The sequence below is a fragment of the Eulemur rufifrons genome, chromosome 1, assembly GCF_041146395.1.
Source record: "Eulemur rufifrons isolate Redbay chromosome 1, OSU_ERuf_1, whole genome shotgun sequence".
Lineage (NCBI taxonomy): Eukaryota > Metazoa > Chordata > Mammalia > Primates > Lemuridae > Eulemur > Eulemur rufifrons.
The window spans coordinates 39,364,357-39,387,127 of NC_090983.1; the positions used below are offsets into that span (position 1 = coordinate 39,364,357).

Below are 22,771 nucleotides of genomic sequence, written 5' to 3' on the forward strand. Positions count from 1 at the left end.
AACAGAGAGTCAGAACGTGGCTTACTGCTTTGAGCCAGTAAGATTCTCGGGTTTTACACAGTCACAGCTTAACCCACCAATCCTGAATGCCTGGAAATATTAGTAAGAATAGTTTTATTTTTATGATCCTCCGAATCCTTTACAGTTATCTCGGCCACTCCTAAATTGGCTACATTTATAGAAACTCACTCTTATCAGGTGGTTTCCAAAGTATTCAAATGAATTTTTGCAGAAACAATTGTTTTCACACACATATTTAAAATCATAATATTAAACGACAATAATAAGCACACTGGCATATACAGGTTTGGGAATTAACATGGTAAAGTCTAGATGAGCATACATCTCAGCTGGTGAGAACAGACATTCAAGAAAGAGCACACTACAGGGTAGCCCTCTTTGAGAATGAGTGTTTTGGGTATCAGCAGATACACTTTACAGAGGAAAAGAGAACACCAACTAATCCAGCAAGCCTGGAGTTCGATAAGAGTTTGTACTGTTTTCTAAGGCTGGGAGTCTAGACAATTGTAAGAATGAATAGTACTATCATATTACCAGATTAGAAATCTGGTTGGCTTCTCAAAACTATATCCGACTATCGTATTTATTCTGTCCAAAAATATAGTCATAAGTGCTTAAGTCATTTAAGAAAGCACAAAAATAACTCTTCAAACCCACAACCAGACATAGAGTCAAGAGTACAGGGTCACATGTCATTCCATAACCTGGCTCTTAGAGATAGAATGAATAAACACATAAGTTACTATTAAAAACTAAATGTGAGTTTCATACTTTAACATTACATACTTCTTTAAAATTGTTAACACAGTTCTTCTCAAAGGAAATTTCACACTCTTTAAAGAGCAAAGGCTCTCAGAAAAATGTAGGTACTTCTATTCTAGGTAGCTATCCACGATTTACGTACTTTCAGAAATCTGATATTCAGCCTCTTGAACAAAAATACGATCTTCCATGTAGAAATGATATTAATATATTCCAACAGACTATTGAAAAAAACACTATATAAACACATATACACCAGAAACCCAAAACAACCAAACATAGTTTAAGTAACACATACTTACAAGTCAACCCCAAGCCCTTCACCAATACCATGCATGTAAAGGCTCCCCACTCAGCATCAAATAGGATAATGTCAACCCCTGTAGAGTTTTCATTCCAAAAGAAAAAAAAAAAAAAGCCTATCTGGAAAAAAAGACAGTAACAACATACCCTCCAAAATAATTCTGCCCCCAGACTTTGCTGGGAAAGCTACCCACTCAGTCTCATTTTAACCAAAGTAGGCTCTTGGAAGGAAAGGAACCCCTGGCTGCCCACTGCCCACCTCCGCCACTCCTCATCTTCCTTAGTGGCTTCTCCTGCCTCTGCTCGTCACAAAATGATGTTCCCCAGAGGCTACATGCCCATGATCCCTTCTTCTGGACCCCAGGCTCTGGCTTTTTCCCGAGCTCCAGGTCTTGCATTTCAACGGTCTGCTGAACCTCCCTCAACTGCCTGGATGCCGATGCCCCACATCCCAAACTGAACCCCTCACCGGGAGCCCTGCCTGTGCCACCCATTACTGACATCACACCAGCCAGGAACCCAAGAGTCACCCCAGACTCCAACTCTCCCCTCCCTTCCATCCACCCCATGGTTAAAGAGGGGTATACTGAAGAGTTCACAACCATCTTTGACCCAATCACCTCACTCTCAATATCTATTGCCTGAAAATCATCCAAATACAGAAAAGGCTGCATGGACAAAAAGGTTCATCACAGTATAATTACAACAGCAATGTAGCAGAAGCAATCCAAATGCCCAACAATAAAGGGATGTTTCAGAAAACGATGACAATCAGTGGAATAATATACAACTATAAAATTGATTTCAAAAACTCTGCAACAATATAGAAAATAGTACTATGATTACAATCGTATTTTAAAACATACACATAAAAGGCTTAGAAAGGAATATTTCAGAAATGACCATAGTTGATATTTTAGGGTGGTAGCCTCATGAGTGTCTTTTTTAACTCCATTTTCCAAACTTTCTGTAATGTTCTTAAAATGATTCTCTAATACATAATATCCAAAACAGAATTCCAGTGACCTTGGAGTTTTTCAGTGGCATGGTTTCAACCAAGGCTGAGTTTCAGGATAAATGGGAAGTTTACCATAGAATTGATGTGTCCCTTCTTCAGCTGCCTCATTCCACATCCCTGCTACATCTGTTGCAATACCAGTACAAAATCCCATAAAATAAAGTTTCCCCCTAAATCCTATTATACTTGCACCCCTCAGCATGAGATCCTCAAAATTGATTGATTCTTTCAAGAAATCCAACTGGACATATAAACAGCTGCACAACTGCAGAACTGGGTTCCCAACATCTGCCGAGGTTATTAACTGTTCTAGTAAGAAAAGATCACCATGCACAAGCAGCTGCCAAGAGAGCAATTGTAAAGCTGGAAGCTAAATCACAGAGAAGGTGAAGTCGACTATATATCAAATGTCTGACAGGCTCACTGCCTGCCAGGTAAGGAAGGGGCATTTTCTCCATCTGAGGAGTAGTCAGGTATTACATCCCAGAGTCCACGATACAAAACAGGTCACCTCTAAGAGCGTAAAATGGCACAAGTTTCCCTTAAAATTTTGCCTGTATCTTTGAGTTTGTTTTATTTTAAATTGGCAACAAATGCCAATTATTAAGGTTGAGCTGACAGTTTTATCATTATGTCTTCAATGCTCATATCCTATCCTGACACATCTAGGCTAACAACATTCTCCTCCCAACAACCTTATTCTCCTCCATGGTAGCAGTACATATGAAATGAAGATACAAGGTCGTGCCAACACCTATGTGGCTCTGTGATAAAACCTAACGAGCAGCATATACAGACCTTTCCAAAACTGCTGCCTACTTCTAAAGCGGTATACAGTCGTGTACCGCATAACCACCTTTTTGCACATACGATTGTGGTCCCATAAGATTATGATGCCCCTGAAAAATTCCTATTGTCCAGTGACATTCTAACGTAATTATTTTTCTTTTTTTCCTCAAACTCCTGGGCTCAAGTGATCCTTCTGTTTCAGCCTCCCAAGTAGCTGGAACTACAGGTGCGTGTCACCACGCCTGGCAAATTTTTCTATTTTTTGTAGAAATGGGGTCTCGCTTTTGGTCAGGCTGGTCTCAAACTCCTGAGCTCAAGCGATCCTCTTGCCTCAGCCTCCCAGAATGCTAGGATACAAGTGTAAGCCACCACACCTGGCCTACTTTTCTTTTATAAATGTAGTGCTGCCTAAGTGGACAGTGTTTATAAAGTCTACGGCGGTGTAAAGTAATGTCCTAGGCCTTCACATTCACTCCCCACTCACTCACTGACTCACCCAGAGCAACTTCCAGTCCTGCAAGCTCCATTCATGGTAAGTGTCCTATACAATTTTTTATCTTTTACACTGTATTTTTACTGTACCTTTCTTTTCTATGTTTAGATACACAAATGCTTATCATTGTGTTAAAACTGCCCACAGTATTCAGTATAGTAACATGCTGTATAGGTCTGTAGTCTATAATAGGCAGTATTACACAGCCCAGGTATGCAGTAGGCGCTACCACCTAGGTTTGTGTAAGTACACTCCATGATGTTCGCACAAGAAAATCATCTACCGACGCATTTCTCAGAGCAAATCTCCATCATTAAGTATGACTGTATGTTTCTAATTGTTTCTCAAAAGAATTCCTATAATGAATTCTTTTGAAAAACAAATACTAAATTCCAGTTATACTCATTCTATCCATCTAGACTTTACTGTAATTATACTAGGTGTCTTTAAGCAGAGAAAGAACTATCATATATATTTATGCTACATTCAAATTAGGCATTTGTAGATGGAGATAAAAAACATTATAAATTGTGTAATAAGGTATGGAAAGGAATCACCTTAATTCCAACTATTTATATATCCTCAACTAGATTTTACGTTTAACTGTGCAACCTCATTGAAATCAGCAATATTTCTCAAGTCAACAGCTCCTCAGCTGATGCTGGGCAACACTGCTGGAACCAACTACCCTCTTTGAAATCTGTGTCAGGATTATTTTGAGATACTTACAGGATGCCACTGCTCAAGAATAAATTCTCATAGATAAACAAGCTTTGCAGGAAAGCCCATTTCTCCACTCACAATTATACAAGAAGAGGAGCATAAAAGAAAAGTTGGAAAGCTCACTGAACTTTTCATGAAAGTAATTAAAATCAAGGGGCTTTTGAAGAAATTTGTCAGATTTGGCATGGTTTCTTTGTAAAAAATGTATTTTCGTGATTTTCCAGAATTCTATTCTTCCAGTTTGGAAAAGTTTAAAAATTTTGATACATACCAAAATGGTAGCAACACAAATAACCCTAAGCAAAATAGGTAAAAAGGAAAAATTTAACTTCAACATTCCCTCAATCTTCCCTTCCTTTCAGCCACCCAATCCCCTAAGATTCCTGGTGCTTTTAGGAGGCCACAGACCCGCCAGAGTTAGATAATTAGTAAGTTAACTAATCAATTAATTCTAGGTATAAGTAAATAAAGGGCAACTTAATTTAGGTTTTTGAGGGTACAAAGTTACAGCTATCTATTTTTACGATTAAAAATAAGAAATGAAACTTACGCTTTATTTTGAATTAAAGAAATGCGTGTATCATTTCTATGTGACAGCAAGTAAAAGAAGAAAGATGGGGGATTAAAAGGAGCAATTTTCAAGGCGGGGGGAGTAAGAGGACACCAAAAGAGAGGAAGTAACAGATGGCAAGAGGCCCACTAAGGGAGCACCCGAGAAAACAAAAAGGGGAAAACAATGACAGACAAAGAAGCACTCAAAGAAAGTGGGGCTTCACAAGAAACAACATTCTCATATTCTAACTTTTCCGGATGCTTCCGCTGAAGACTTTTAAATACCGTTGCAGTTCTGTACCTATAAGCACCAACAGAAAAGTGCTCCACCTGCAGACTCCATCAGAGCAGGCCTCGGATACTGCCAACCTGACCTTTCTTTTTTAAATATAATTTTATTATATCATTATTAGTACAGAGGTAACATAACCAGATTATAGATTTAGAAAATAAGAAGGGTAAAAGTAAAAGTTACTGTTAACATTTTGGTTTCTTTCTTTGCCATCTTTTTTCCCATATATTTTCCAAAAGAATAACTGGAATCCTGTATCAAATCATAAACTATATGTACTTCTGGGATTCAAAGAGATCTGAGTATCTGGTAGGGAGAGGGGAAACCAGGAATCGAAAGACTGAGTTGTAGTAACCAACATCTACACTGGGTGCTTGCTCCGTGCCTGACACTGTCCCAGGGACCACACGTGTGTTAACTCTTTTCATCCTTGTTACAACCAAAAGAAGAAGGCTCTATTATCACCCACATTTGACAGATGAAAAAATGGAGACAGACACAGATTAAGCTACAAGCCCAAGGTTACAGGCTACTAAGCAAGAGTCAAGTTTCAAAACCACTATTTTCTCCAGAGCCCAGCCCATACCCATTGCACCACACAGCTTCTCGCTACAGAGAGGACTCCCCTCAGTGTAACGCTCAGACATGTTGTCCCAGGTGCAAAGCCTTCAAGACCGAAAAGAGCATCAATTCTATATGGAATAAGGTGTGTACAACTCAGCCTGGATCCCTCCTTCCCACTTGTGGTGCCTGAGCACTCGGTGTGTGTTTGGAGAGGGTGGGAAAGGTGGAGGGGGGAGGGCTGAGACGCTGGAAGAGCCATAGGTGATCCTGCTCAAGACCCCTCCCAGGAAGGGCAGAGTGGTCTTCCAACCTGACCTCAGACAGCAATGACCCAATCCATTAGTGCAGAGCCCAGGAGGAAACTGCTGAGCAGGGCACCCCGGTGCCCAGCAGACGCCAGTACTCAATGGCCATGGCGGCAGCAGTACGCACAATGGGAGAGGGGGCTGGGGCACGGGCAGTGGCCCCATTCAAGCCTCACCACACAGGCAGCCCTCTCTTAATCCAGGCAGTTTCAATGGGGGAAGGGGGTGGAGGAGGGAGAACATACTGAACAAAAATATCTTCATTTTGTCAAAATGTACACACTATTAAATACCACTATTATGATAATTTACTAAGAAGTAATAACTTGATTTAAGTCATTGATTACTAACATTCCCATCAATGTACCACTAAGAGCAGAGTCCCATCTCAGGGCTTTTGAGCCTCTTTTACACTGTCTGGAAAGTTCTTCCTCTAATACCAACTCATCCTTCAGGCACCTGCATGAATGTTTGTTTCCTCAGACACGCTCTCCCTGGGCCCAATCTAAATTTCCCTCTCCCCAACTTTCTTTTCTTCACAGCCCCTGTCCTTTTCCTTCACGGCATCTACCCCAATTCATAAATGTATATTTATCAGTGTCCATTTCTGCAATGTCTCTCTTCCCTCAACTCCACGAGAGCAGAAACCGCATCTGTTCCGTTCCCCATGAAAGGCTCAGCACCTACTACAGTACAATGCCTGGAACATACCAGGCACCCAGACATAAGATGAACAAATGTTATTAATGTCATTAAATAACTAAAAGCCACCCTTTCTTCCTTGTCAAAGTACTACATATAACTTTAAAATTAAAGTGAATTGTGACGTTTCCAATTCACTATTCTCTATTAGAAAAGCTGCCAGACTATAGGCTCCCACAGCAAACGCAGATTTAGATGTAAACTTGACCAATCAAGAACCATTCATAAATAAATACAAAATCAATCCCTTTCTTGTACTCCAGCAACACCAACCAGAAATGTACTAAACAATTCCATTCAGAATGACCACAAAAACCATGAGGCACCCTGGCACAAATTTTACAAAAGATGTGAAGGAGTTTTACATATAAAATTATAAAATTTCACTGAAAGACATAAAAGGCCTAAATATATAGATAGGTTTATCAGGTGTGTGGATGGAAAGCCATGAAACCATAAAGATATCAATTCTCCCTGAATTTCTATTCAAATGCAATGCAATTCCAATAACACAAAATAAAAAAAAAAAAAAAAAAACACCCACGCACAAGCCACAAGCTTGGAGAATATAGGCACAAGGTAACCTGTGGGGAAACAGAAGAATGGGATGTGTATGTGATGTATCCACTGACACAAATATGGAAAATGGTATTTTGCATCAATTCCAATAATTTAACTATGATAGGTGTGTAATGTTACTTTCAGTATTGTATTGTGTTTCAAATATTTTCTCTTTTTTTAAGCTGTGAAACAGTGACACAAGTTCAGAAGAGCAAGAGCATCCCAAATTCCAGGGAAAACTGATAAAGATGGGAACAAAGCTGGGTACAGAAAAGATGTGTCGGTAAGACAGGTGGAGAGGGAGGATTCCAGAGTAAAGGAAAGGTCCAGGAGAACAAGGAGGTAAAAAAGCATAAGACGTGGCTCACACAGAATACATATTCCCTTAGAAAGCCAGGCAGTGATGGATCTAAAAATCATAAAGTGAAGTGACTGTTGCAGTGTTATCCAAAAATGATCCCCCTAAAAAGTGGTACAATGGTAACGTAAGTTGGGACGTGTCAGTGCCATATCTTCCTCTTGGCAAATTCACAGTGCATAGTCACAAACAAAAGGCCATGAGAAGTCCCTCTACAAACAAAATTTATTTAAAATGCTGTTTAATCCAGCAATTCCAACATGTACGTGGCCAAGGAACCCCTTTTTATACTAACATCTACTAACTTTATAGGTTTTTTATTCCCCAACCTACTAACTTTTCCTATAACAACCCACTTTAAGTAACGCTGCACCATCATAACCCAGCCTTTTCAAGGTCTGAACCAGAATGGGGGCTTAAGGATTTCAAGAGAAAAGGCAAAAATGAGACAGAATACACTAAACATGGTGACTAACTGGTTAAACGTAAGGGTCACAGAAAACGGGAAGTAGGTGATGCTCCTGAAATCCAAAGTCAAGATGATGATGAAAAGGCTATTAGCACAAACAGTGAAATCAAAAGGGGGTCAACTATTAGGTAATAGGTCCTAAGCCTGGAATTAGATGGGTTTGGAAACACAGGGAGATATCTGCCTAGAAAGAAAATTAAGCAACAGGTTAAAAGACTTGGAGTCAAGTTCCCAGATCTGTCTCCCATTAATTTTATAAGCTGAGCAGGTCTCAAGGACAACGAAGTGGCTACAGCAATGACCTTTAAGGGCCCTTTCAATTATAACATTCTAGTATTCCAAAAACTGGGGATTTGAAATCAAAATCCCAATATAATCAAGTTCTGTCTTTAAAGAAGGTATGAAATGCACAGAATATAGGATAAAAATAAACAATTCAAGATGAATTTAAATATACACAGGAGAGGTTTTTAAGAGACTACATAATTATGGATATTCAAGAGACATCCCTGAACCCTTCTAAAGCTGACATCAAGGAGTCTAACTCCGCTTCCCTCCCCCAATGTCACCGAATATTTGCAGAAGACTAAAGCAAATAAGCCCTGAATCTGACCCAATGTGGAGGTTCATATATTTTTATGAATACATCTCAATACCCTAAAGATTTCAGGCAAGTGAAAACTTTCTCCTAGATGGCTCACTACATCAGGGGTAGATCACAACTGCAGTCTGCCTTTTTTTTATGTCTGTAAGCAGACTCCACGAGGACTATAAAAAATAATTAGCCACGCAAATTGGCATAGGCCTAATGTTTATGAAAATGAAGGTTTTCCTAAAAGCATTTAGGCTATAGCTCCAAAATGAATGAAACAATGACAATCCTTCTGAAGCACTTCCAAGGGAAAAAATGATCAGCTAGGACCCAAGCGTATCTGCAGTCTGAACACCCCAAACAGTCCTTCAGGGTCTAATATAGAATTTAAAAGGAAGCAGCACTAAGGGAAGAGAGAAGGTATATACTGGAAAATGGAAGTGGGGCCAGCAGAATTCTTGCAATCAAGGTTCTTTGTGTATTTCTGTGGGTTTTTCTTTTTTATTGCAATGTGAAAATGCTTTCATGAAACCAGTGAAAATGATAGGCAAATATAGTACACATACTATAACAAAACCAATAGCTAATAATCTGTACCACTGTCCTTTCAATTCAATTTTCTAAAAACCCTTTAAGGATATTGAATTCTTTTTTTTTAAACAAGTTTTAAAACCTGTAATGCACAATTCTGAATTGCAACTTTCATTATAACACAGCAACATTAAGCCATCGTTGCCATTTCAAAGCATCCTGAGTCCAGGAAGGATTGGACTGAAAGTCCCTGGAAGGCAGAGATTTGGTTTCCTCTTAGGCCTCTCTGGGCTACCAAGGCAAGACAGGCACCTGGTATTTTTAGAAGTTTATCAGATGCTTACCTGATAAGAATCATGTCGCTTTTCACTTTCCTGAAATTTCCAAAACTGGCTACCTTGAAAAACTATACATTCCAGACCACCTTTCCTCTTTCCCACCTTGTTCAAAGTCTTGTTCAAAGTCTTACCCACTGAGCCCCAGCTCTGCAATGGCCCTCGAACCATTTCACTCACACATCTCAGACCCTGAGCTCCGACTGGATGCCTAGCAGCAAACTGCTCACAGGTAGACTGGAGATCAGAGATCAGACAAACTCCCTGCAAACTCCCAGATGGCAATCTCATGCCTGCAGAAAAAGACAGGGCCAGGAGGGACTGGCTCCTCAGTCGCTCTCCAGCAGGCTGAATCTTGTTTCAGGCTGATCTTATCTCACTAAGTCTCCCTCATTCAGGGGAGGAAAATGATGCTGGGCCCCCGGAGCCAAGCAAATAGCCAGAAAAGGAGAATCTGAGGAAGAGTTCAACCAATTCTCCCAGCTCTGGAGTAGCCAAGTAAACTGGCAGGAACCCTGATTCCAGGTGACAAAGGAAACAAGCCAGGAAGGATGAGACTCTCAGGTGGGCTCTCCCTCTAACTCCTTAAAACAAACTCCTTAAAAGTGGCTCAAGCCAGGGCAGTGGCTCACACATGTAATCCTAACATTTCGGGAGACTGAGGCAGGAGGATCACTTGAGGCCAGGAGTTCAAGATCAGCCTGGGCAATAGCAAGACCCCATCTCTAAAAAAAAATGAAAATAAAAAATTAGCCAGCCTTAGTAGCATGCACTTATAGTCCCAGCTACTCGGGAGGCTGAGGCAGGAGGATCACTGGAGCCTAGGAGTTTGAAGTTGCTGCGAGCTATGATGACGCCACTGCACTCTAGCCCAGAAGACAGAGCAAGACCCTGTCTCAAGAACAACAATAAAAATAAGCGGCCCAAAGCATCAAAGTACTTGCCCAAAGCTTCAAAGCACTCTCCACCTTCTGGTGGCATTGTGTTGTTCTAGAAAGCAAGTGGTGTTTGGGGATTGATCTCTGGGCTCGTGACTTAAATCCCTCATTTATAAGTATCTCCTACTATAGGAAAGTGATGAGGATGAAATGAAATAACCTATAAAAACCCAGCAAGAGGCCCGACGCAAAGCAAGCACCCAATACTTAATAAACAGTAGCATGAATATCGTATAACACAATATGAATGATTCATTCTTTGGGGACTTGGCATTTCTTGTCCACAAAAGCCTTTTAAAATGCAAATATGCCCAGAGTCTATTAACAGCCTTAGTAGGGGTGAATTGACAGGCATGTTGAACACAGGATGAGACAGGGATGCTGGCAGGTGTGGAGAGAAGAGAGTGGGAGCGTACCAAGGACTTGCCGTGTGCTGGTGCAGACATTGTTATTCAAACCTTCTCCTATAGGAATAGTCCTGTATATACCAGTTTTTGGCCCTTGGGGGCTCGAACCTGAACTCTTTCACATCATCGGAGGTTGGAGGAAATAAAACCAAGGACGGAGAAGGAGCTGGCACCTGCATTCAGCTTCCTTTCACTCTCTTGCTTCTGTTTGTTTTCAGCTTTTGTCTCTGAAGCATGTGTTGCCCTGGCCTTGGTCACCACAGCTGTCACAGTCATTTTCTTCATTTCACCAACATCCACTCTCTGAGCACACCCATCTGCCCTGCTATGACGTCCTTGGAGGCACAATGGAGTTCCTTTCTTGCTTTTGAAAGGTGACTAATGCATTGCCTTGCACCAACTGTGTGCTTAATAAAATATGAACGGATGAAGGTACTGAGAACTGAAATGACCTACAAAAGGCTATAAAAGTGCTTTGCTGCTGAGCACCCTTCTTCCTGCCCCACGTTGCTTCTCAGCTGGTAAACTCGAAGGTGCCCAGCTGTTGGAACTCAGCAAACCATGTGTCTGCCTCCCCTCAAGAGGTAAACTTCTAACACACCCAGTGGAGGAGAATTTAATAGCACGAGGTGGCTAAAGTTACTATCACCTACACCACAGAACTTGAAGACTCCAAATGGTGTCCTACCTTGAAATAAAATAAACAAGTAAAGGCAGAACTTCCAGTTTTCAAAGTCTTATCTTAGAAACAAACAACGAATATTGACTTTTCCATATGCCCAGGAGCATTCTGAGGAATCCACAAACAATTCACTGATGCCAAGTGTTAAACTCCATTCTGCTCCTACTCCTGGAGGTCACTCGTAGGTCAAGGTCTGATGCCTCCTGCCCAGCACCACTCTCCAAGAACGGATACCACTTCAATTCCCTTCTCATGTTGACGCCTAAACTAGTTCACTTCCCCTGTGGGGAAGGGATGAGGACAGAAATCATGTGGAATGTGTGTTCCCACAGAGCTCAGAAATTTGATGATCTCAGAGGATATTGTAAAGAAAGACCCTTGACACTTCCCTAAGGAAGAATGTCTTCTGTCAAAGGCTACTGCCAGGACAAAAGCATGTGCTGGGAAAATCTATGGCCTGCTGCTGTGTGTGTTTCCAATTCTGATGTCCCACTTCCTCTTTATAATCACATTCCTTCCCTCCTTATTTCTCTCCTAAAAAGACACTGCGGCATTGGGTCTCAGTTAAGAAGCAAAGTGCAGTGTTCTATTAAAGGCTGTAAGATAAAAAGGGCTTAAAATGGATTTCAATAAACATAAAAGACTTGAATACTACATAAGATCTACTCCATTCTACCACTTTTAAATGTTTGAAAAAAAGAATTTATTTTTAAATGTTGGCAAGCCTAACGTTTTAAAAATAAAGTTCCATTCACTTAAAGCTTATGCATACAGGCCATAACATGTAGCTTTTTAACAATACAGTTTTAGGAGTTGTGAAGTCACTAACCTGGCCTTCCAAACCTCTCTCGCAGTGGTTTTAGGAAGGATCAATTACAATATGTGTGAAAGTGATTTGAAATCTGCAAAGGGCTAATCAACTAGATAGTCAAATTGCTGAATATCATACCATACAGTATATGCTTAAAGAGTATGGACTTTGAAATCAAGAGTTCAAATCATCTCTACCACTTACTAGTTTTTTTTTAATTTCAAAGTATTATGGGGGTACAAATATTTTTGGTTACATGGATCCCTTTTATAATGCTTGAGTCACGGTTATAAGTGTGCCCGTCCACCACTTACTAGTTAACTACACGAGTACAGAAGGTCCCCCATTTACGACGGTTCGATTTACAATTTTTTGATTTTACGATGAGGAGAGAACAATAGGCATTCAGTAGAAACTGTACTTAGAATTTTGAATTTTTACCTCTTCTGGAGCTAGCGATATGCAGTATGACAATCTGTGGCAAGGCCGGGCAGTGGCAGCAAGTCACCAGCCCTGCTCCCAGTCAGCCAGGACAAACGACCCATACTCCACACCTCATACAACACATCTGTGTGGCCAGGTGATTTTTCCCACTTGTAGGCTGAGTGTTCTGAGCACCTTTAAGGTAGGCTAAGCTAAGCTATTATGTTTAGTAGGCTGGGTGTACTAAATGCACTTTAGACTTAACGATATTTTCAACTTATGATGGACTTAATCAGGACATAACCCCACCATAAGTCTAGGACCATCTGTACAGTGTAAGAGGCAAGTTACTTAACTCCTCTAGACCTCAGTTTCAACTGTAAAACGGAGATAATGCCCACTTCATCAAGTCGTTGTAAGGATGAATACAGTAATGCATGTAAAACTCTCGGCATATAATAAAAACATGCTCAATGATAGCTTTAATTATTGTTAGGCTATTTAATTAAAATCCAAATGTTCAGCTATTGAAAATAGTTGAAGGGAGGTGGAAGAGAAGAGAATCTTATTCAAAGAAAGACAAATGCTAAAAACATGGATGCTACAGGCTGAGGATCCCTTCTTAGCCAAACACCACCCACCCACCTCACCCCCACTGATGTCAGATGCTCCTCCTGGCTTTGCATAACTGTGCAGCAATCAGGGAAAGTTAGTCTTTAACTCCAGGCTTGACAAAGTGATGATTCATCCTGAGAAGGGGGTGCAGCCTGTTGCCAGCCTTAACACACAATCAGGCATCCACTGGGACAGCCAGAGACCAGAGACCAGAGACCAGCTATTTAAGGATTCCCCTATCCATGTCCCAGTAGCAGTCATGTTCCTATTCTTTGCAGTAATGTTCCTATACTTTGCGTTTTGTTAACATATAGACCAATGAGTACTTGAGAGGAATTCCATTGTTTTGTATTTCACAAAACATTTCACAACATAAATGAAAAGTACAAAACAGTAAGTCAACAATAACAAAAGTCTTCCTCTCTTAGCTGCTCTGGCACAATGCTTTGCCAGGCAGTACGTTAGTTATAATGACAAACAGCTTGACGGTTGGACACCATCCCATTTCAACTTCACTGATCACAATGGCTCCTGAGGACAAGTCCTAATGTTTTTCAGCCTGGCCTGAAAATGTGACCACATTCCCCAAGAAAAAGACAAACCCTCAGCAGTAGCTTGTACAGCTCTTTTCCATTACCACTCAGTGGGCAGGACACATTTTTTCCCCCAAAGCAAGCTCCTAATTCGCCTTCTAAGGTTAAGAGGCTTTCAAACTTGGTTTATCTTAAAGTGACTGGCCAACAGGGTGGTTTCACGGTGGACCCCCTGCTTGTCAAAGAGGCAGCATGGGGCCACTTCCCAGACCTGTCTGCAACAGGATTACTATAACGAAATGTCTCCTAAATTATCACCACAGTAATTCAAACCTTCAGTCTGGCTTTGGGATCCTTCCACCAGTGTCCCATAGGCACAAACCATGAATGCCTGGAAATGTCAGTCTCCTCCCAAAACAGTTTTGCTTGGAATACCCCATTCAGAAAACACAAATCATTCAATCCCCCATGGCTCCCTCCCAAGGTCAGCCAATCCTTTGGGGACTCTTGATTTCAATCTAGAAAAGGGTCACTTAACAAATGCCTGACATATTACATTTAATTCTACCTCCCTCTTAAAAAAAAAAAAAAAAAAAAAAAAGCCCAACACAATGGAGAGTGTTCTCTTTCTTATTCCAGATGATCTTCACATGGAGAGTGAAAGCCCAGAACACTTGAATGCCACAGCTCCTCAGCTCAAAACCCAAACGATGGTGAGTGTGATGTATTTTCTGGAATAGATTGTAAAAGGGTTTTTCAATTGTGTTACATAACCTGACTCATTTATTGAGCACTGTCTAATTTTCTGGTGGTTTGACCCCCTCAAACATTCCCGGAAAATTGCTATACTATATCACAATGGAAAAAATTATTTTATGTCAAAATTGATTCGATAAAATTTGTCTCCTACCCATTCGAGCCAATATCCACTGGCCACAAACACACTCCTACAGGCACACATATACACACAAATACCCTGATTCATAGCAAAATTTTTAGAAACGCTCTTTTAAAAAAGCCTTCTTCCATTGTAACTAACAAGATTTGCTTTCAGCAAACTAACATTGAGAGTGCCTAGAACTCAAGAAACACACAACTTGTTGCAGCAATACACACTCGGCCTCGGCCTGAACAAAGCACTACAAATAAGCTCCAGAAACCCACAGGGCCCTCGGACAAAACGTTGTGTGTTTGTAATTAACTCTGCAGCGCACTTTCATCACCTCCTCCCAACCCTATTCCCGGTCCCAGCACCCTCCAGGGCTCCCGTTCCTAATCTGGTTTGCATTCCAGCCCCGCCCCCTTCCCCTTCCCCTTCCCTCTCCGGGACGGTGAATCAATCCCATCCCGGGCAGGAAACGGGACCCAGGGCAGCCCCCTCCGCTGCGGCGGAACAAAGGAGGAAAGCGCAGCTGCACGCGCAGGGAGCCCCCCGGCGTCCGGGCCCCAGCTCCCCCGCCGCCGCCGGGGCACACCGCACCTGAACCCCACTCCCCAGGACGCCCCATTGTTCTCCCTCCGCTTTCCTTCCCGGAGGAAGCTACACGTTGTCGCTCCATAGAACCAGGGGCCAGGAAACAGCTGTGGGCCAGAGGGATGGAGGGAGTGTGGGTGAGCAGGAGGACAACCAGGACTCCACTTTACCCACAGGTACCAGGGGCACCGGGCAAAGTAAGAGCAACTTAGTTTACAAGCCCTTCTTCTCTCCCGCCGCCCCCGAAGCCACTGCGGAGTCATGACCACCCTCGCGACCTGCAGCGTCCGCGGGTTCTCGCCGCAGCGCCGATCGCCCCGAGGAGGGAGCGTCAGACCCCAATGACCCGCGCCCGCGGGCTGCGACGGGGCCACAGAGACCGCGCGGGCACAAAGGCGCGGGGCGTGCGCTTCACCGCGCCTCGGGGGCCGCGGCCAGACCGAGCGGGAAGGGCAGGAGACGGAGGGAAAGCGCTCGCGCTACCTCGCCGGGCGCCACTCCTCCTCCACGTCGTCCTCGCTCTCCGGCGGCGCTCGGGGACACGAGCCCAATCCTAGGCTGCGGGGCTCCCGCCGCGGCTGATCGGCGAATGCTGTCCCGCGGCTGCCGGCCCACTGTGCGCCCCGCGCTCCGGCACCGCCTCCACGCACCGTGGCTGAGGCTCCCGCGCGCACCGGCTGCAGAGTGCTCGGCTGCGGCGGGAGGCGCCCGGCCACTCCCCTCTCCCCGCTGACGGAGGGGCCGGCCGAGGGGCGGGGGCGGCGACCTCGCAGCCTGGGATTCGCCCCTCCGCGCGCAGGCAGGACCGGGAGCCACCGCCTCCCGAGCCGACTCACCTCCGGGCGCCCGGTGCCGGCTGCACAGCGCCACCCGGTGAGCGCGGGCGGCAGCCTCCGCGCCTCGGGTTCCTGCGGCCCGACCCTCCGCGCCCCGGGCGAGGCTAGGTGGGACCAGGACTGGAAAGCAGAGGGAAGGAGAGGCGTCCGTCACAGCCTCCCTCACGCCCCCCGCCCGGAACGCACGTCTACTTTTTTTGCTCCCGGATTCACTAACATAAAATAAGACATACGTTTGACAACTCGAAGCCTGCCTGGGGACAAATACTGGGAAAGAGTGGGAGTACTCTCAATTTTTCTTCTTCCCCTAGATAACAAAGTTTGGATGCCAAGAATATCAGAAAATATTAATTTGACTGAAAGAGAAAAAAGTACACTGAGTGGTGGTGTGTCTTCAATTACAAGGTTTTTGGTATCTATTAATCTACTTAATCTCACATTATGCTAAGTAGACACTGGCCAATTCTTTCTGTTACAGATAGTTTAAAGAAATTTCAGATCCGCATACATATTTGAATATAGTGTATGAACTGGCATTGGGTAATAATCAATGATAGGGTATGTTACTTAGGCATGTTAGAGGTGCTCGAGAATCAGGACCCCGGCTTCTCTCTCCGGAGGCCCTCTTGCCTCATTGCAGAATTTAGAACAAGCCTCTTGACCCAAGTCCTGGTTTCCTCATTTCGGAGAAGGGAAGGGTACTCATCCAAATTTACTCACTGGGCGAGGTGAGGATTACTTGGCTGAGGTGTTAAAAGGACTATAGACACAGTAATTATTACTCATGGTTCTAACTACTTCATCCTATAATGACATAAATTGCCATAAATGGGACAGGTTTAAATGGACTGACCTATATCTGGAAACTGTCACTAAAATGAGGTGAACCAAAGAATTCAGACCATATATAGTAACATGTTCCCACAAGCATAAGAACCACAGGCACTGGCATTTGTCAAACACCACCGCTAGAGTTTGGAAAGGTGGGACCACCACAGACTGTTATCTGCTTGGGACTATACCATTACTGATGTCACCACCAGCATCAGTTCAGATCTGCAGATGGCAGGCTAATAGTAAAGCTAACACATATCCAGTACTGGGTACTGTTCTTTGTTTAATCCTCACAAAAACCTGTGAAGTAATTTACTCTCATTATCCTTGTTTTACAGACCAGAAAAGCCAAGAACAGAATGGTCTTCCAGCTTGTAAATTGCTAAGATGGTTTGAAGACATGTGCACAAATTCTTTGACATTCTTCCCATGAAGGAGTGGAGTCTAATTGCCTTTCTCTTGAATACGGGCTGGATGTAGTGACTTGATTGTAACAAACAATGTAGCGGAAGTGATACTATAAGACTTCTAAACAGGTCATCGAAGGAAATACAGCTTTCACCTGGCTCTGTCTCCAGACACTCACCCTTGGAATCCAGCTGCCATGCTGTGAGGAAGCTCAGGCCACACGGAAAGGCATGTGTGGGTGTTTGGGCTGATGGTACCTGCCCAGCCTACATCCAGTATCAATGTCAGACATGTGAGTTGGTGGGCCTCTGGGATGACTCCAGCCCCAGTCACTGCCCACACTGCATGAGGACCTAGCTAAGCTAAATCAGGCCCCAGACACACAAGAGATAAAAACAATAGTGAAAGATTGTCATTGGGATGGTTGTTGAATAGCAATAGATACTTGCAACCCAAGCTGTCTGACTCTACAGTCTTCACCACAAACGATCATGCACATTGATTGCCTCAGACCTTGATAATCCAGCGTAATGAAAACCCTGGAGACCCAAGCCTTCACAGCAGACAACATATAGACCTGCTGCCTGGTGACATGTGCTAAACTCACTTCTCCATTTTGCCTGTCTGATTTTAGGTTCCAAAGTGGCTGCTTACAGCAGTTCGGCAGTAACAGAGCCTCTGACCCCTACTGTCCATTCCAGCTTTTCAAAAATAGCAGAAATGCAGATGGCAGGATCACAAATATAAAATGTAAACAAACGGTTTGAAGAGTGGGGGAATTTTGTAACCTTTCGATCTTGGAAGATGGCCAAGTTTTAGTAAAAGGAAGGTTTGGGCCAAGTAATGTGCTGAGTAGGACTATTGAGAGAGCTGCTAGGTTGCAACTCCTGCCTCAAGAAAGGAATGGGAACTTAGTTATGTCAGAAGAGTTCTGCCTCTAGAAGGACCTCGCATAGTGGGGACAGTTGAGGCTTTCCCCCTATTTATCAGCAAGTTCAAAATGGAAAATACTAGAAACTACTGAACTTATCCTAATAAACACTAAGAAAATTAATCAAGAAGCTATTAAAAAGCCAGAAATGTTTCTAGAGGAAAGCCATATTTCTCTTTTAAAAATACCATTAACTTAGTTTTCATAAATCTCAAAATCCAAACTTCTGAAGACATACCATGAGGTTTTAAAATACTTTACCTTCCTGGCCATTATCTTCAAAAGTCAATCAATCAACAACTTTTGAATTACAAAAAGCAGATTAAAGTTGTTCTCACAATTGTCAGGAATAGATAATAAATCCATCAACTACAAAGGCATTTTTTACTTTCTCCTCAGTCTATTTAGAGGAAATAGAATGTATGAGGAAGCAAAAAAAAACTATTATTAAGATTTTAGAGTGAAAACCATAAATTATCAAATTATAAGAGTACAATAAAAGAATATAAGAAGCGTGCTTTACCTCAATGAAAACATGCAAAGATTTAAATTAAGACAAGGGAAATCTTGCCTTCCTTGTGGAAAATATAGAAATAAAAGCATATCTGTGTGTGCTCCAGGAAGACAATTAATACTAAGCATGTATGATTATTTTTTTCTTATTTGTTTTGACCTGAGCTCTTTAAAAAAAATTGTTTAAAGTTTGACATTGGGAAGAAAATGGACAAAAGGACCACATAACCAGCATCTGCCACATTTCAGTGGAGCAAATGCAAAAGTGGGCTGGAAACCATAGTTTTAGATTTTCTCATTGGCTCTGTCTTCAACTAGCTTTCCAATTTTGGCCAGAGGCCCACACTCTTAGTCCATAGGTATTTTCAATCATGTTGAATGTGTTAAAGACCCTCTAACTCTAAAATTCTAAGAGTCTTTGTTATTGCTATATTTTCTCACATCTACCCACCCAAACACTTAGTTTTCACCCACTTTACTTATCCTTGGAGACCAAACTGAGTTCTCACCTATTCCTGACCATTATCTTGAATTGGATCCCGCTTTCTTTATTATGGTAGCATCTTGATGCCACATCCTCTTGGTACCTATTAATTTACTCCAGGTTATGAAATCTTTTTACTTATTTTCTTAGAGACATTTCACCTCTCCAGCTAAATAGTGGGCCTCTACATTAAACCAGTCAATTAGTTTAAAAACACCAGGTCAATGGCAACAAGAATAGTCTTAGCTGACTCTGCCCTGGAATGTATTCTAAATGCTCTATATACATAACTCATTTAACCCTCACAATAGCCCAATGAAATAGGTTATTATAATCCCACTTTGAAGATGTTGAAACTGAGGCAAACAAGTTACACACGATGTGCCAACCTCTCCTGCCTCCTCTTCCACCTCCTCCATCTCTTCTACCTCTGTCACCTCTGAGACTGCAAGACCAAACCCTCCTCTTCCTCCTCCTTCTCAGCCTACTCATCATGAAGAAGACTTTCATGATGATCCACTTCCACTTAACTAATAGTAAATATATTTCTTTTTCCTTATGATTTTCTTATCATTTTCTTTTCTCTAGTGTACTTTTTGTAAGAATACAGTATATAGTACATATAACGTACAAAATGTGTTTTAATTGACTTTATGTTATCAGTAAGGCTTCTAGTCAACAGCAGGCTATTACTGGTTAAGTTTTGGAGGAGTCAAAAGTTATATGGGGATTTTCAACTGCATGAGCCGTCAGCGCCCCTAACCCTCAAGTTGTTCAAGGGTCAACTATACTGCCTTATTTCTTGAGTATATGTCTCTTAGTTTAGGATAGTGTTCCAAATGCAATAAGTACTAAATTAGCTATTTCTTATATAGCTTCATTACAAAAGAAAAGCTTTTAAAATATATTTAAATAAAGAGTACTTTAAAAATAAGTGCTTAATGTTTAAAGTATTATTTGAAATTCAGATTAGGTACTATAAAAAATATTTCTATAGCATTGTCAGTCTCCAGGACTCAGCAGTAAAAACACAACTATTACTCTAAGTATTTTAAAAGCTGTAGATAATGAAAACAAGAATATTTAAGAGTAAAAAGACTGATGGAATTTCTCCCTGGCAGGAAAATTCACTAAATCTTTTTGAGGCTAAAAAGAACGGAATTTGAAGAGTTCACAAATCAGATTTCTTGTAGGTACTGTACTAGACTATTTGAAAATCAAAAACAAGATTCCTTATAAAAATATAACAATGTAATTTAAGCACTAAAATTGAGCAGTGAGATTCAAACTGTATTTTTTTTTTCTCCACAAAGTGCATTTTTCTACAGTTCTGAACCTCAAATAAATTATAGACCCATTGCCAGGAAATTTAAATTGCCTGAAATTTTTCCCCTGACATCTTATAATTTAGCATTTTGTCATTTCAACCAGTAAAATAATTGTCTCTTTTATTTCCTCTCAAGCTGTAGCAAGTTAGTACTATTACAGCAAAACCTTTCTGGGAAACAATAAATCAATGTGAGAAATGACTAGACTTTTTTCCAATCTTCTTAAAAAATCATTTTCATTTTTCTAATGATAACTGAGGAGCTGTCATCTTGTTGCTGAGGAGATCTGAGGAGCATTGCAAGGAAAAGCAAATATTATGGCAAAGGAAAAAAAAATATTGGTTGTCTATACCAAGTGAAGAGTAATTTAGCAAACATATGATGTAATATTCTGTTTCTGCTTCAGTCCCTAAAACTCAGTGTCCATTTATTTGATCTGGTGCATATATTCATCATAGATGTTAGTATATGAAAATGCTGATAGAGAAAGATCACTGTGTAATTCAAAAATATCTTAATTTATTAACAACCGAGATGGCTTATAATCCAAGTTTAGGGACCATTGACAAAATAAGCCAAAATTTAACTTGGAAATATGAACCAAAGGTTAGCAGCAAGTTTGCTCATCATTTCAGCTGCTTTCTCAATCTTGGCATCTGTATAAGATAAGCTCCATCAGGGTGAAATTTTTGTCTATGTGGTTCACTGTTGTGTCCCCAGAGCCTAGGAACATACAAGGTATTCAATAAATAGGGTTAAATTGATGAACTAATTTCATAAATGATTATTCTTTTAGGTAAATTGAATTGGCCTATAATCTCAGTCAAGATTTTCAGATGGATCTCAGGGCAATTTTAAGGACTTTCCAGAGACCAAGGTAAAACAAAAGTAGATCTTGGCAGAGATAATCTTCTCAAACTTTGAATAAATCTTGAAAAGCTTTAAAGAGAGTAGCATCAAAGCGCAGCCCACTTCATGCAGAGGCAGAATTGGACCAGGTTGGTTGGGTTATTGACAAGCAACCCAACTCCCCAAAATAAAAATAATCTTTACCAAAAAGATGCATAATCTCCTTTCCCATTAGACACATGCTGCACTGTGGGTGTTTCTCCCGAAACCCATTCATCCCAATATGCCTAAGAGAAAGGAGCAAAAGCTTGTCTTGGACTCTCAGGGGCTCTCTCACCAGGCCCCTGCTCATCGGCCCCCAAGCCCCGTCTCAGCCACTGGGAACTCTGCAAAGTTTCCACAAATCCTGAGTCTAGGCAGCCTTGACACAGCTCACGGGCCTCAAATATTTTCCCCTCGGGGGCATGGGGTGTATAAATTGCTTTAAAAGTCTTGCTGTCCTAAAGCCTCCTACAAACTCCTATCTATTCCCTGAGGGGTCTCTTCAAAAACCTGCATGTTTCTACAAGTCCACAGTTTCATTAAATTACAGTTTTCTTTATGAATCTTTTTCAGCCTAAAGCAACTACTAGCACACAGATTTAACCTGGGTAAGAGAAAAAGAATCTCTTTGTTTCCTGACATGTGGGCTTCTCAGTACCTAAATACTTTTGGTCCCACTGGATAACTTTGATTAGGGATGTAATTGCTCTAGATTATCAGATATAAAGCAGACCCCATCCATTCTATTGACTTCTGATCAGGCACCACCACCTCAGGGCCAAAGAGTGAAGCAGATGAAATTTGTCCTGCATGGAGAAATATTTGCTGAGGGACTATCAGTCCTGGGCTAGTCCTGTGCCTAGGATGAGATGGTGAACGTGACAGTCAGGGTCTGTGACTACCCAGAAGTCTAGCTTCAGGTCTTTGCCACCTTGCACATAACTCCCTTTTCCTTTGTGGCATCCCCTAGTCCCACAGGCAATGAAGGCCCTGATGCGGCTCCCAGGCACCTCCAGACCTCACCAGCCCACCTGACCCTTCACCTCCTCTCCCAGGTGTTTTAGATCCATGATGTACAACCTGGGGCCCGAGAGCTGCAGCACAGTCCAGGATTTCAGTTCTGAGTAAAAGATTAGAAAACCACCTCTATGTTCCTCCATCTCAAACATCTAAATATCAGATTTCAAATATCCAAAAATTTAGTAGCTAAAAGATACTCGTCAACATTTTTCTATTCAATAAAGTAAAATATTAAAGAAACTTCAGTTGCCTTTTAAACTGTGGCACTCCCCC

At 41.8% G+C, this 22,771-nt stretch overlaps 1 protein-coding gene across 1 annotated transcript in view; it reads right to left on the minus strand.

The window, feature by feature from the left end:
• Positions 1-15,906, minus strand: part of MYO1B (myosin IB) — a 175,532-nt gene extending 159,626 nt beyond the window's left edge. The window contains exon 1 of the mRNA XM_069490627.1: positions 15,737-15,906. The gene's annotated coding sequence lies outside the window, so the exon portion shown is untranslated. The remainder of the gene's footprint in view (positions 1-15,736) is intronic.
• Between the last annotated feature and the right edge of the window lie 6,865 nt (positions 15,907-22,771).